At 40.9% G+C, this 12,500-nt stretch overlaps 1 protein-coding gene across 2 annotated transcripts in view; it reads left to right on the top strand.

Moving 5' to 3' along the window:
* Positions 1-12,500, top strand: part of cd276 (CD276 molecule) — a 149,237-nt gene that overhangs the window by 10,577 nt on the left and 126,160 nt on the right. The window lies entirely within an intron of this gene.

The following is a 12,500-nucleotide window of genomic DNA, read 5'->3' as shown; positions in this document are numbered from 1 at the left end:
GCACCATTTGAATTACTCTGTCATATGACCAGCAACACACTGATGGGCTTTCTTGAAAACACTGCAGTCTTTATGTTTCTATTTTTATTGAAAAATAGAATCACAAAACATCAAATTTAGCAACAAAACAAAAGTAAAAAAACTAAACAACACAAAGTGTTTTCAGGTGTGTATGTTAGTGCCTTCATTTGCCAGAAGAGTTTTGCATTTTGAACAGTGTTTTCCCAAAGATAACAGGTGATTTCGTTTTTGAACAAAGTGTCTAATGTAACAAAACCTGTGTAGTGTTTCACAATAAGTGTGTTACAGAAGTTTGCAAACAAAGTGCAAAGTTGACAGTGTGTTTAAACAGTGTTAAAAACTGTAATAAACAGTGCAGGTGTACAGAATCATGGGAACACGGCCATTTAAAAAAAGCCAGTAAGTAAAAAAAAAAAGAAATTAATACTTTTATTCATCAAGGATGTAAATTGATCAAAAATAACAGACATTTATAATGTTGAAAAAGATTTATATTTTCCATAAATAAATACTTTTTATTCATCAAAGAATCCTGAATTGTAAAATGTATGACAGTTTCCACAAAAATATGAAGATGTTTACAACATTAAATGTTTCTTGAGCTTCAAATCATCATATTATAGTGATTTCTGAAGGATCGTGTGACACTGAAGACTGGAGTAATGATGCTGAAAATTCAGCTTTGATCACAGGAATAAATTATACTTTACTATATATTCACATAGAAAACAGCTGATTTACATTATAATAATATTTCAATGCTTTTACTGTATTTTTGATCAAATAAATACAGCCTTGGTGAGCAGAAGAGACATTAAACATTAAATAATCTTACCAACCCCAAACTTTTGAACAGTAGTGTATCTATATGACGATAATAATAATATTTATTATTATTATTATTATTACATATCTACATGTAAATATACTTTTTACTGTAGTAATAATAAGATACAAAAAACAAAGTCAGAAAACCTGGTGCGCAAGGAAAACAAGAAACTAAACCAAGCAAAACAACGAGGGCTCACACACACGCACGCACGCACGCACGCACGGACACACACACACACACACACACACCTGAAAACAGCAATGACGGAAGCTAAAATAACTACAAAAGGACTACATAACATAGACAGTATTCAGGAGACTTAGACTAACATTTAAAGTCCAAAATGAAACACAAAACGGGAAACCTGTGACAACAGGGATTTCATTAGGCTACATATATCTAAAATCAAGCATGAAATTGATATGTATATGTGAAATTTGGTTTCATAGATGTACACCATGAAAAAAGGATGTGATCTTTCCCAATTAAAAGTCCATCAGAGGCTTAAATAGCAAATCCGTAGTAACATTTGCATAATGCAAAGGGATTCCTGTGTAAGATTGGATTCAAAATGAGCTCTGTAATTGGTTACAGTAATATCTGCCTCTTTGGTAAAACATGTAAAACTGCCCCTCTATGAAAACACACAGCTGTGTAAAATGGGAAAGGTCAGACATATATTTAGGAAAGTTTAAAAATCAAATCTGCGAGTATTAGGTTATTCCCTATAGACCTGCAAACCTGGAGAAAAAATAGAGGAAGACAGAAAAAGGGTTTTTCCTTCTGACTCAGTGTTTGTGTTCACATGTGTGTGTGTGTGTGTGTGTATTCGGGTGTGGCGTCTGGAACTCAAGCCACAGTTATGTTTCATAGCTCTCAGTTTAATCCTCAGTACAGAAGTGGATGGCAACTATGAGCTTTTTTCCTCAGAGGATCCTCAAAATACATAAGGAGAATCTAAAATTCAATCCAAGAAGTTTCTCAACTTTTACCTTTCAACAGAAGAGCATAACTCAATATACAAGACATGAATTGGGTCCTAGGATGTATGAGCTCATATGCTTTCATATTTTCATCCCCGGTTTCTCCATTTGTCTGTGTTTCCAGCACATACTGTATGTGTTGAACTAGTTATAGCGTAAGGCCTGCGATCGGACGCGTGCTAATGCAAGGCTTTCAAAATGGGGCCACAATGTTTCCGGAAAAACGTCTCAGGTTACGTATGTAGCCCTGGTTCCCTGATAGGGAACGAGACGCTGCGTTGAGACGCGGTGGGAGATGAGAGGTGTTGGTCATAAAATCTGACAAATGTATGTGGTGAGGACCAGCCTGCCACATTACAAATATCCTGAAGGGAAACACCCGAAACTAAAGCCTAGATGCAGCCATACTCCTTGAAGAATGGGCCTGAACAGCCACAGGTGAACGCTGTCCGGTCGCTTCATAAGCAAGTGAGAGCCTCAACTACCCAACTAACGCCACTGAGCAGCTCTGTGGACATACGCATCCAAAGCCCGGACAGGGCATAACAGATTTAAGATTTTCCTGATCTGGGGTATTAAAGGTGGAGGACAGAAGGCCTGCTGCACAAATGACCCGCACATTTAATAGGGATCTAGAAATACAACCCGACCTGGGGTGAAGAAATACTACCACCAAACCAGGTGCAAATCCAAGTACGTGCAGGCCTTAGCCTCATGTACCACGGAGAAGACGAAATTAAGGATCTCTCCTCAGAGATAACCCAGCAAAGAAACATTCATTACAGAAATCAAGTACTGTAACAACAGGGCAGAAACAAGATTCAGAAGGCGTTCTCTGCACCAGGCAGAGAACAGCATATTTAGTCTTCTCGTGGAGGGAGCTCTAGACTGGAGTATGGTCTCCACGACCCCGGTCGAGAAACCTGAATCTATGAGCTGGGCCCCTTCAGAGGCCGAGCCCACAGTATCCACAACTCCAGAGCTCCCAGGAGCAAAGATATCGGGAAAAGCGTATAGGTGTAGCGGCAACCACACCTATTACATCACATCCAGTTCAAGCGGAGCTGGATGCGTGAGGGAGAACCACAAGGGCAATGCATTGTACAAGCGATGCGAAAGGTCGACTTGTAGTTTGACCGAAGTTCTGCCTAAGAAGCTCCACCACCTCGGGGTGAAGTCTCCATTCCCCGGGCCACAGCCCCTGCCTCAACAGGATATCTGCTCTGATATACGAGACCATCAGTGTGTTGTCCGGACCCTACACCGAACAACCACTCATGATTGCCCCCTGACTTGTGAGGGAAGCATCCGTCGATAGCATTATGTGTCGACAAGAAGCCCCCAACACTGGGCCTGGGCGAGGAACCACTGCAGCCACCACTGCAGGGGTATCATGTACAGAAGGCCAAAAGTAACTACGTTGGACGCAACTACCATGAACCCCAACAGTCTCAGAGACTGTTTTGCAGTGAGTGACTGACCTAGTTTTACATTCTTTACGGCTGTGAGAATCGCAGAAATACGTGCAGGAGACGTGCTTGCATTGTTGTGGAATCCCATAATACACATAGAAAAGTGGTCCTCAAGCTGGGAGGAGTTAACTTTTTGGTGTTGAGCCGCAACCCCAACGTCCTTATGTGGGACAGAACGACATCTCGATGTTGAACTGCCAAAAGCTCGGAATGAGCTAAAATTAACCAATCGTCAATATAATTTAATACGCGAATGCCCTGGAATCTCAGAGGAGCCAGAGCTGCATCCAAGCATATTGTAAAAGGTGCGGGGTGATAACCTAGGCCGAATGGAAGAACCCGATACTGGTATGCTTCGGCCCTGAAAGCAAACCTCAGGAACCTCCTGTGATGAGGATGGATAGATAAGTAAGCGTCCTTTAGGTCTATTGTGACAAACCAGTCATCGGACTGAGTCTGTGACACAATCATATTTAGCGTAAGCATACTTTGAACCTAAGATTCTGAAGCCTGCTGTTTAATTGACGCAGGTCTAGAGTAGGACGCAACCCCTCATCCTCTTTTGGAACAATGAAGTAATGGCAGTAAAACCCTGACTGTCTGCCGGGAGGAGGAACCCCTTCTACCGCTCCTTTTGCAGAAGTGTCAGTTCTTCCTGCTCCATAACCAAAGCCTGCTCGGGGTCCACCACAGTGGGGAGGACCCCTAGAAATATGGGCGGACAAGAACCGAATTCTGAACCCTTTCCTATAGTGTGCAGGACCCACCAAGAAATATGTGGCAGTAGTTTCCACGCTGACAGACATTCTACTAGGGGAACCAGTCTCTCAAGACTGCCTCTGGATTTGGTTGAACAGTCACTACGGTGCCCTGAAGCGGCGAACCGGCAGGGAACAACCGAACTGACCGTTCTACGACCCTCCTCGGAGGATCGTATGGGGATGCTGACACCTCGGTGCCCTGAACGGCGAACCGGCAGGGAACAACCGAACTGGCAGCGCTGCGACCCTCCTCAGAGAGTCGCACCCCAGAGGGCGCCGAGGGGAAACGATTTCTCAAAACCATCCCTACCCCGGAGGGGACCACCCTTTAGAAGCCTGATAGCCTCGGTGTCAGGGCTTCCTATTTGTCCAAGCTTTTTTAGAGATAAAATAGTCCTCAGATCTTGCATATCTCTAACTGGCTAGACTGCTACCGCCACCCAAGTCCCCCTCGATTGTGGAGGAGCCCAAATGGCGATGCTCGTTTTGCACTCTGTGCTGCGAGGAGCTTAGTAGACTGAGACTGCTCCGCCCAGCAGTCTCAGGAACATTAGATTGGTGAGGAAGAAACCTCTGGAACGCCACTGAATGGTTTATTTCTTAGTTTTTTTAAAGCGGAGCGTCCAGAAGAACAGACATAATTTTATCTTATTTTTCTTTATTTTTAAATCAGAAAAACGTATATATATATATATAAATAAATATATCACTCTGTGGCCACCAGCAGGAAAACAACCGAACTGGCCGTGCTGCGACCCTCGTCAGAGAGTCGCCACCCAGAGGAACGATTTCTCGAAACCGTCCCTCCCCAGTATAGTTTATCTGTTTTTGCACGACGCAATTCTTAAATAGCGTCAGTGCTGACAACCTCACATTCATCCATGTCTTTATAATTTGCCCACCAGCGCTGCCTAATAAAATTAACGTAGTAACGTCGGGGTTAAAAATGATGACGCCGCCTCGGGAGAGAGAAAGCTAGCAAGCGTCTCTTTAACCCGAGGCACTGTCCTACCATGATACTTAATACCCATAAAATAGAAACCGGTTTATTCCACGATCTCGACACCGCAGTGTGGTGTGGAGATAGGGAAAAAACGGCAGTCCCCGACGAGGAGGCTGAGATACAGAGTTTTTCTGTTTTTAGATATATTTCATCTAATAAACTCTTTGTATTTTCACTCTCATAATGTTCAGCTGGCCAGAAAATATTTAACTAGCAACAGCACCAGATAAACCTCCTTTTAAAGCTCCTCTTTATTCAACAGAGTTATGAGCTGACTTATTTATTAATTTATTGAAAACTCAAACATCTGCCTTTTTCTTAATATCTGTATTTGTTTTGTTCTCTTTTTCTAAACAAAACACTAACAATACCAATTCCTCGGATCGCCAGCACTGGATCTGGCAGGTGAAAGCTGAGATAGGCCGGGGCCCGTCCCAACCCCCGCTGTCAGATCCGTTTGCGAACCCCAAAATGCGAGTCGCCGCCGTGCATCGGCAACAGCGGGACCCGCGCGGGGAGCGCGAACCGAACCGTCCTCCTCGAAGAAAGCCGAAGGGAGCGTAACGTCCTCACGGACAGCTTCTCGCAATGCTCACAGTCAGCCCCCTCGACAAATGACTGTGACATGCTCCACTCCCAAATAGTAACAAAAAGCTGATGTGTGTGATTCCCCACCCGTGATATAACGTGGGCAGTGAACAACACAAAGCTGCTTGCTCTCTTTTGCCATAATATATATATATTGCAACTTGACAGACAACAATAAATATGACAAGGACAGAATACACAGATCGCTTGCTGAAGGCAACAGAAGCTGTCGCGGTCTGTTTTCTGGTGTGCTTTATAGTTTCCTGGTCCTGGTTCTGGACGTCACCGCCTATGACGTCTCGCTCTTCCATTGGACTGATTATACACGTGCTTCACAACGCAATCACGCAGAGCGTTCCCACCGCGTCTCAACGCAGCTCGAGTTCCCTTGAAAGGGAACTCATAAGACTTCAACCAACTAACTAAACTTGATTTCCAAAAAATGCAAGATTTTCCAGGAAAATCGTAGTAAGAAAAACACATGGTAAAATGTTATAAATGCAAGTACAGTATGGAAGCTGAAAACACTATGAAAGTATCCAAAGCATTTAATAAACACTAACTAACTAACTAACTAACTAACTAACTAACTTTGATTTCCAAAAAATGCAAGATTTTCCAGGAAAATCTTAGAAAAAAAAAAAAACTAGTGATGGATAATGATTAATAACATCCAAAATAAAAGTTTGTGTGTACTGTGTATAACTATTTTGTGTATATAAATACACATGCATGTATATATTTAAGAAATATTTGCATGTATATACTATATTTATACATAATTTATATTATATATACATTTAAACATTTTAAATATAAATAACACTTTTTTTAAAAATATATACATGCATGTGTGTGTATTTACATATACAAAATAATTATACACAGTACACACACATATATTATGTAAACACAAACGTTTATTTTGGATGCGATTAATCGTTGCCCAGGCCAGCACTAAAAACAACACATGGTAAAATGTGTTAAATGCAAGTACAGAACGGAAGCTGAAAATATTATTAAAGTATCCAAAGCATTTAATAAAGAAATTTGCAAAAGATTTTTGCATAGAGAATTTATTTGAGAGAATTTAGCTCAAGTATTGCATAATAAATCAGGAATTTGACCAGAATCTTAATGTCTAATCGCAGCAGTGACACTGAGCAGAATGTGTGTAGCTCTGATGTGAATTATCATATGTTTTTATGAAATTTTAACCTTTAAGGACAGGATAGTAGAGAGGTGACGGGACACTCGGGAGACTCAGTGACCCGAGGCGGACCTAAACTTCACTGCACACACACTCGGCCACGCGTCTGATCAAATTATCTGAGGTTATGGAAAATCTCACACACCAAATCATAGCTAAGCTCAAGCAGGCTGATTTGGCTTTAATAAACCCCTTGTTATTTTTCTCCAACTTGGCTGGATTTGCTAAAATGTAAGTAGATGGAACTGGTAATTAAAGCCAAGCACAGCGCGAAACAGAAGCTCGTTGCACTTTGATGTTTTAAGACTGTGACAAAAATCCTTAAATCTTAGCAGCATGTGGCATCAACACTTTTCTAGCATGCAATCTTGTGAAACACACTTAGGTGTGAGTTGACCTTAGGTATCAGTACACCGTGTCTTAACCACGCGATACAATTCCAGCCAATCAGAAGAGTGTGTGGGCGGAGTCTCTCTGCATGCGCACTGCACTCCCAACCAAATTATTCATGAGTCACAGCCAATCAGAAGAGCATGTGGGCGGAGTCTCTCTGCAAGCGCACTGCACTCCCAACCAAATTATTCATGAGTCACAGCCAATCAGAAGAGTGTGTGGGCGGAGTCTCTCAGCAAGCCAATGCACTCGCAACTAAATCAATCTAAAATTACAGCCAATCAGAAGAGTGTGTGGGCGGAGTCTCTCTGCAAGCGCACTGCACTCCCAACCAAATTATTCATGAGTCACAGCCAATCAGAAGAGCATGTGGGCGGAGTCTCTCTGCAAGCGCACTGCACTCCCAACCAAATTATTCATGAGTCACAGCCAATCAGAAGAGTGTGTGGGCGGAGTCTCTCAGCAAGCCAATGCACTCGCAACTAAATCAATCTAAAATTACAGCCAATCAGAAGAGTGTGTGGGCGGAGTCTCTCTGCAAGCGCACTGCACTCCCAACCAAATTATTCATGGGTCACAGCCAATCAGAAGAGCAAGTGGGCGGAGTCTCTCTGCAATCTAAAAAAAAAAAATTTTCCCCAAAATTGTTTAGCTTTATCTCAGCCTTAGTGCACATCCAGACTAGCGAGAGAGCAGCAATGAGCTTCAGAAAAGTTTGTGGAGCCTCTTTCCATCTGACAGATTACAGTACTGAAGTGCTGCCAATGACATTTCTTTCTTTCCCCGATGCATTTTCTCAAGGTCAGCTAACTATAAACTTCATTGCTTTTATTTTGTCCCTTCCTCATGATCGATTACATCGGAAGGGACATCTGGGGATCATTGCAGTGGCAAATTTGTTAGTGCATCCTGTTTTTGTTTTTATCGAAGTGTTGCTCACGATAGTCTGGCCTGCAGTTGTTCACGGTACACCTTCTCTCAGGAGCACTCGATGCTTATTAAACAGGAGCGCATTACTCAGTTATGAGGCTGTGTATTATATCAGCAGATTTCACATGTCTTCTTCTGGGAATCAAGACCAGACGTGATGTACGTGATGCACCGAGAGGGAAGACTGTCTCTCTCTCTCTCTCTCTCTCTCTCTCTCTCTCTCTCTCTCTCTCCTCTCTCTCTCTCTCTCTCTCTCTCTCTCTCTCTCTCTCTCTCTCTCTCTCTCTTTCTCTCATCTCTTCTTTTTCTTGCTTTCTTTTCTTCTCATAACACTTTGCAAAGAAGTTCAGCGTCCCTTTACCCAGATCAGCTCCACACCAGAAATGAAGATAATCATTAATGATCTTTATTCTGTCAGAGAACAGGAACGGTTCATAACCTCACGGTTCACCGCTTTGCAAATAATAACATTTATTTCTAAAAAGATAATACTCTGTGGCTGTTTATTTCAGTCTGTGTAATTGTATGCAATACATGCAATTTAGATTATATATATATATATATATATATACTCTTAATATTTCTGTTTGAAATTTAATTTTATTATAGCATAATAGGGTGAATTAATGTATATTAATTGTTTTCCTCTCATCAACAACAAAACCACACATGGATTTACTGCAAGCACCACTTCACAATTTCTTCTGGAAATGTACATTCTAGTTTGTTGTGCTGTCTTGTCTATTTTTTTGTAAACTTTATTCTTTTAAGGAAAAGTAATTACATTTTGAAAGGCTTGCACTGACATCATCAATAGAATGTCCAACTTTCAAAATTTAACGGATAGCGATGACATCATATGTATTTTGCATATTGAATGGAGAATTTAATGTAAACCTAAAACTTGAAGACTACATTTATACAGCCAGTAATTGCAGATCCAGTCGTCTTCTGCTTCGTGATCCTATTTCCGCTTGATCTGTTTCTCCACTTCATTGCATTATGTAGAACTGTCAGCTTTTTATGTCCACACGGCGGATTCTCTGCTGTCCATATCTCTGAAAGAAGAGAGAGAGAGAGATGGATATTTATGAAATGATATTTACACAGTGAATGTCATTATGTTTTGACAATATCATCCTATCGGACCAATAAAGCCCTTTGAGCAGAACTTAATCTCATAGGAAGAAGGGAGAAAAGGAAGAGAGAGAGAGAGAGAGAGAGAGAGAGAGAGAGAGAGAGAGAGAGAGAGAGAGAGAGAGAGAGAGAGAGAGAGAGAGAGAGAGAGAGAGAGAGAGAGAGAGAGAGAGAGAGAGAGAGAGAGAGAGAGAGAGAGAGAGAGAGAGGTTGAACAGATCTTTATTTTTACATTAAATCCAGGATTTACAACACTATTGTTACCTGTATCATTTTACCTCAGCAACAATTAATTTAAAATTATATTAAAAAGTAAAAAATAAATCTGCATCATCGAAAACACATAAAACCTCATTTATACCCCAAATTCTTAAAAACCTTTCAACATTATTGATCAGCTTATAATATGAAAATTCTATTTTTATCCTTCCTTTTACCATACACTTCAACATCATTTCTACATCCGTTGAACCAATTTCCAACTCCTTGTTTTTCCTTGTTTTCCACATTGCAAGCTTTGCTGTACCAATTAGGTAATTTAATAAACACAATTTACCTCTATCACGCACTTTGTATTTGAGTCCCCCAATAAAAACTTTATGGGAAAACTCCTCACCAAAAGAATCCAAGAAACCAAGAATCAAGCAACTTAAAAAGACCTCCAAGCCTCAAACATCCTAAGAACAAATGTTCAATGGTTTCTTCAGCACTACAAAAACTGCAATCCCCCCCCCACTGCCGGATTCAGGTGTGCTACATGTCTGTTATTAGCTATCGCCCTGTGGATAAGCCTCCACTGCAGATCAGCTGTCCGCTTCTCGATGGGAGGCTTATACAGGACTCTCCACCTGTCCCTCACCAGGAAGTCTGGCTCCATTGTCTCTGTCCACTTTAAGAAACTCTGCCGGCTGAGTGAGTCCATGTGAATAACTTTCACTGTAACATACAACAATGCTTTTTTTGATGCAACTTCAAACTCTTCCAGCTGCGGAGTTTTAAAAGTCAGTATAGATCCTTCAAGCTCTCCTTGTTCTTCACTGACAGCAGGAAAAATTTCAACTTTGGAAACCCTCCTTTCTGCTGTTGTACATTCCCCCCAGCAACAAGGTTTCTGTAACTGCTCGGCAAAGCAGCAAAAATCTCATCTCTTAATTTTGAAACAATTCTTATCGAGCACAAACCAGATAGTTCTTTAAAAGTGTCCACTGAACTCCATCTGCCATTATCCAGTAAATGTCCCAGTTTAGTGACTCCGTTCTTTACGAGAGTTCTCCGAATGCTTACTGATGATAAAAATCGGGTCTGAATCAACGGATTATGAAACAATGATTCCTCATTAATCCAGTCCCCAAACTCATTCAAGTTTCTCTCCACTTTCAAAACCTTATTCCAAGCTTGCAACATTGATTTGTAATACGAAGAGGTACTGTCCAGTCTCAACCCGTCCATTTTCAATAAAAACAAGTGTTTGTCTAGTCCAAAACTTTCAACCTTCTGCAGAAATACACATGCCGTCTGTGTCCATGCTAAATCCTCTTGATAGAGAAGTTTCTGCACTGCTTGGAGCCTGAAAGCGACAATTCGACTCTTTACATCCACCAGACCTTGGCCTCCTTCATGTACCGGTAAGTAAAGCACTGCAGCCCGAGTCCAGTGTTCGCCACTCCAGAAAAAGTCTACTATTTTCCTCTGTATGTTAAAAAGCAGTTCGCTTGGTGGTTCCAGAACAATAACTTTATGCAAGAGCGTGGAAGCTGCCAGATTGTTTGCCAACAGAACTCTACCTCTGTAGGACAATTGTGGTAATAGCCATTTCCATTTAGACAATCGAGCTACTACCTTCTCCAGCACTCCCTCCCAATTCTTCAATTTAAAACTTTCCTTTCCTAAAAACACACCTAACACTTTTATACCCTCCCTACCCCAGATCAGTCCTCCTGGAAGTTTCGGAGGTCCGGTGTCTCTCCACCGGCCAGTAATAAACCCCTCGCTTTTCTCCCAGTTAACTCTAGCTGAGGAAGCCATCTCATATTGCCTGATGCTTGTTTCCAAAACTGTTACATCATTTTGTCCGGAAATACAAACGGTTACATCATCGGCATAAGCAGACATATACACCTTAAAAGTTTCCTTTACACCTGTAATTGAAAAACCACCCAAATCTCTCCTTAATTTACACAACAGAGGCTCAATTACAAGACTATATAATTGCCCAGAAAGAGGACAACCCTGCCTAATACCTCCAGTGACTGCTACTGGGGCACTTATTCCTCCACCAACCTTGATTAAAACTGATACATCAGAGTATAACAATTTAACATAAGAAATGAATTGATCACCGATTCCAAAGCTCTTTAACACTTTAAAAAGATAGTCATGGTCTACCCTATCAAATGCTTTTTCCTGGTCTATTGACAGGACACCCAGATTAGAATCATTTACACAACCACAATCAATCACATCTCTTAAAAAAAACAAATTGTCCATTATTGATCGGTTCGGTATACAATATGTCTGATCTTTATGAATCAACAAGTTTAAAACATTTTTAAGCCTATTTGCAATAGATTTTGAAAATATTTTATAATCTAAACATAATAAGGATACTGGCCCCCAATTCTTTAAAAATCCTAAATCTCCTTTTTTTGGTAACAGTGAAATTACAGCCCTCCTACAACTAACAGGAAGTACTTTATTTTTAAAACATTCTAGTACAACTTCATAAAAATCCTCCCCTAATATTCCCCAGAAATGTTTATAAAACTCAGCTGTTAATCCATCTATTCCTGGAGAACGCCCCATAGACAACTGCTGCACTGCTTCTGTTAACTCTCCATATGTAATATTATCATCCAAAGCTTGACTTTTTCCTTGCTCCAACTGTGGTAAATCTTTAAGTAAGTCTTTTGCACTATCAGGATCACATTCCTCAGCACTATACAACACAGAATAAAAGTCCATCGCCAGCTTCCTCATTTCAGCTGGATTTGTTGTTATATTTCCATTTTGGCAACAAAGATAATGCATCTGTTTATACTGAAATGTCTTTTTTTCCAAGTTAAAGAAATATGAAGTTGGGGCATCCATGTCTTTGATGGAGCGAATCCTTGATCTTACAAGTGCCCCTTTCACTTGTTCTTGTAACAAAGTTCCAAGTTCTTTCTTTTTCT

The sequence above is a fragment of the Siphateles boraxobius genome, unplaced genomic scaffold (genome assembly GCF_051911475.1).
Source record: "Siphateles boraxobius isolate OS27281-9 unplaced genomic scaffold, OSU_SipBor_1 198, whole genome shotgun sequence".
Taxonomy (NCBI): domain Eukaryota; kingdom Metazoa; phylum Chordata; class Actinopteri; order Cypriniformes; family Leuciscidae; genus Siphateles; species Siphateles boraxobius.
This window is presented reverse-complemented; position numbering and strand designations above follow the sequence as displayed.